We start from the raw sequence: 3891 nt of genomic DNA, 5'->3' as shown, positions 1-3891 counted from the left end.
AGGCATTTTAGGTGGAGATTACAGCTAATTTCTTACCTTTTCCAATTCATAGCTTGCCTGGAAACCATTCTGCCACATGCCTGCCACATCAGAGATATTTTATGTGGTCACAGCAAATAGTGGATACGAGTCAGTTGTTGAGTTTTGGCTTTGTTTTAAAATGATTTTGAAGCTGGTCATCCTTCACAGGAGACAAACTGAAATGCCTTTGCAAACATTACACATATAACTGCATTCTGAGGGCAGGAACTGGCTGGAACCAAGCGCAAGAGCCTCTGTTAAAATAGCTGGCCAGTCACATAAGCTGGAAATATTTCTCTGAGGGCTGAGTCAGTCTGGGTGGCACCACTGAAGGAGACAAGTTTGGGTGGCAGCTTTCAGACGGTGCATGGTACTTGAACTGAATCCTACCTGCATGTTTTTGAAGAGAGAAAATGGGGAGACAGTGGGCTGCATGCATTAGCCTGGCACTTTTTAAAGAATTTCGTCTCGTGGTTGGAGAAGCCCCTAATCCTTCAACATTTGAGTGGATGTTGTGACAGGAGCCCGGCCTGGTTGAACCACTTGACTGGTATTACATACAAAGACCACTCAGAGCTGAACTGTCAGGTCAGGCTTGTCTAAAGAGAGATTTTTAAAACATCTATTTTTCAGTTCTAATCCTTTATGTTACTCCTAAGCTTACTTGTTTGGGCAAATTTCACATAGTCCGCTTTTATGGAAACAGCTTCTTTAAACACCAAAAGAAAATGATGCCCTTTGGTGCTTTTAATTCACTGTCTTTGCAGTAATTCATGCCAAAAGAAGGTGGCAGGGGAGCCCTTATAAAGCTCTATTAATTGAAATAAATGAGCCATGCTTCAGAGAACAGTGTACCATAGAGGAAGGTCTGCCTTCTGAATCCTGCTCCCATAGATGTCCCCTGTGATTTCAGGCATGTCATAAAATCCACTGTCCGCCTCATTTTCCCACCTTATTAAGAGAGGTCTGAGCTTGTTCTTTACCAGAAACCTCTGGGTGTTGTGAAGCCCAACTCAGTGCTTCAGTAGTACTTGGAGGACCTGGAATTTTATTTTGAAAACTGTAGCAAAAGCTAGTTTTTCCCAGGGAATGGTGTTTATGAGCATGCTTTCATTAGTCCCCTAGCCTTTTCTTTTTCATTTGAGTCTGGGAAAAACGTGTGGAAAATCATTTCATGGGGGCCTCTGGGAGAAATGAAGTTTCTTGCAGAGTGGGAGCTCCAGGGGATCGTGCAGTGGCAAAGTCAGCTCCCAAAATCCACCAGACAAATAGAAAATGTCCACCAGACAAATAGAAAAACCCCACAGGCCTGAGGATGGACTTAAAGGCCCCACCAGCCTTAGGTTGGACCCAAACACTTGTTTTTTTCCCAGCTCTTTCATTTGTATGTTCAGTCTCAGAGAGAGGGGAAGGTGACCAAGGCAGGCAGAGAAGTAAATGTCTGTTCCCTTCTTCCTCTCCTTCCCCCAAAGATCATTTCCATCCACCTGAGTTCTTTCCCAGATATGGTATCACTTGATTCTGTGGGTGAGAGAGAAAATGATTTTGAAAGTTCAAGAGAAACATAAGCCTGCACATTTATGAGTGTTTTTCTCCTCTTCCCTGCCTCTGAATGACCAGAGTTTTATTATTCCTCTTGACTGCATGCTGAGATAGGTACTTTCCTTTCAAGCAGGGCCTGCTCCTGGCAGCAGGCAACAGAGGCTCCAAAAACCTGGGATACTCTTTTAATGTCTGAGTCTTCAATTAACATCAATCCTTTAACCTTCCCCTCACCTCCCACCCCCTTGGTGTTAATGCTTTTGGATAAAGATGGCCCGGGCAGGGTGAGGTTCCAGGGAAAGTTAGGTATTTTTAAGAGGAACCAAACAGGGCTCAGAATTCTGCTCTCTTTGCATGCATCATCTTCATGATCTGACTTCATGTGTCTTTTTACAGGCCTGCTCAGCCTCAGGAGGGACCCAGGTGCTGGTGTCATCACTAAGCCCTCAGTGATGGGGAGCCAAGCTTCACGCCCGGCCAGCCCCAGGCTCTGCACAGCCAGGGGACTCAGCAGTGGCAAACCACACTCAGGGCCACAAACAGGGTCTAGAACAGATGGCTGGCTGTCCGTGGACTGCTTGGAGGAAAAGGCAGCAGCAGGATAAGGTTATGATGTGGAGTGGATCCTGCCCTCAGGGTCACAGCTGGCCCAGGCACAGCCAGAGCACACAGCCAGCATTGTCCATCCTTCAGTCCACAACCACCACGCAGAGCACGCCTTGTGTGAACCATTGGGTCTATCATAGGATCCTTCTGGCTGAGAGATGATGTCACAGATTATATCTGTGTCCACTTGGGGTCTGGACCGTTGCTAAGGGAAAAACAATTCTTGGCAAATTCCTCGAAGTGCTTGCCTCCTACAGTTTGGATGAAGACGGTTTGTTCAAGAAAGATGGGTAGGTGTGAGATTCTCTCTTTGCCTTCTGAGACTTGTTTTTGCCAGTGCAAAACTGGAGATGGTAATGCTCCCATTAAAAATGAGGTGAATGCTCAGGCTAACATGAGTGGGTGGAAAGGACTTCAAACAGGATGAATCTGGGGACAAACCTACCTTAGCCAAGACAAACAGCTGCAGAGAGCTGCAGGAAAGAAAAAGGGCGCTGCTGTTCAAAATGATTCAGTCACATAGGGCTGATTGAAGCTGTGTATCCATCAGTTTGTAATGAAAACCAATGGCTTTCATATGAAGAAAGAAAAGGAACATCATATGTCACACAGGAGGACTGGAGAACTGATATCATTAGGACAACAAACTGATATTCCATAGGACAATAGCGGTATGGGATGAGCGCAAAGCTCCCACTCTCCTTCCTACATCTGTCTTTCATTTGCTTTGCCTCTATCTGCCTGTTGTTGATGTTTTCTCACATTATCCTGGCCCTTTTTTTCAAGCTGCATTTCATTCCAAGAAGGCAGGGAGCTCCAGGTGTGAATGAGGGCTGTGAACATGAACTCACTGTCGCTGCTATTATTATCATTCCTCTGAAAACCAGCCTGGTGGAGGTTTGGCTCTGTGGAATTCGTTCTGCTGTTTTAACCGTATCCTTGTCAAATGTGGAAAATGCAACGAAAGTGGAATGAAAACGTGGAAAGTGGAATGAAGTGCGGTGCTTTGCATGATGGCTTGCACCCAAAGGTGCAGCCTTAGCTAATGAAGTGCTGGCATGCTGCGGAGCAAGATGTTTGAGAGTGCAGGATTGGGACCTGCTGCTCAAAGGAATCAGGCGTTCAGGACTCACTGCTCTTCTTTGTGATGGGAGAAGCTGTATGTTAGAAAAGCCAATGCAGAATTTTCAATGCTCTATATAGTTTCAGTGTTTTTTATTTTAAGACCCCGGTGATATTCGGTAATTTTGTTCCCACCATCCAGCTATTTAGCAATCTGAACACATACTATTTTCCCCATTGCTATTGTTTCCATTACTGTCAGTAGACTTGTGGATATCTGGTAATTTTTGCCTTTGGACACCCCCTGTGTACATCTAAGCGGGCACAGATATTTTAATACATTTTTCAGTGGTTCCCCCTGCTCCAGTTGAGCCCCTGAAGATGTTTGGAGCCCCTTTGTGTGTGTTGGATGAACAATTCTCTGGGATGAGTCTGGAGCAGAGAACTGTCATAACATTAAGCTGAACTGCAGCTTTCCCCAGCCTGGCATGATGTGTTCAGTCCCTCCACAAATCAGGTGCAGCTCAGCCCTTTTCCAGTGGGCATTCAGTGCACAAGCAATGGTGTGTTTTCCCTCAGATGTGCCGCCTCAAATGCATTTTCCAGGGCCAGGGATAGCCCATGGCTGGACCACACAGACTCTCCAGATGGGCCGAGACT

The sequence above is a fragment of the Hirundo rustica genome, chromosome 9, assembly GCF_015227805.2.
Source record: "Hirundo rustica isolate bHirRus1 chromosome 9, bHirRus1.pri.v3, whole genome shotgun sequence".
NCBI lineage: Eukaryota > Metazoa > Chordata > Aves > Passeriformes > Hirundinidae > Hirundo > Hirundo rustica.
The sequence above is the reverse complement of the archived record's forward strand: the minus strand, read 5'-3'. Positions refer to the sequence as shown.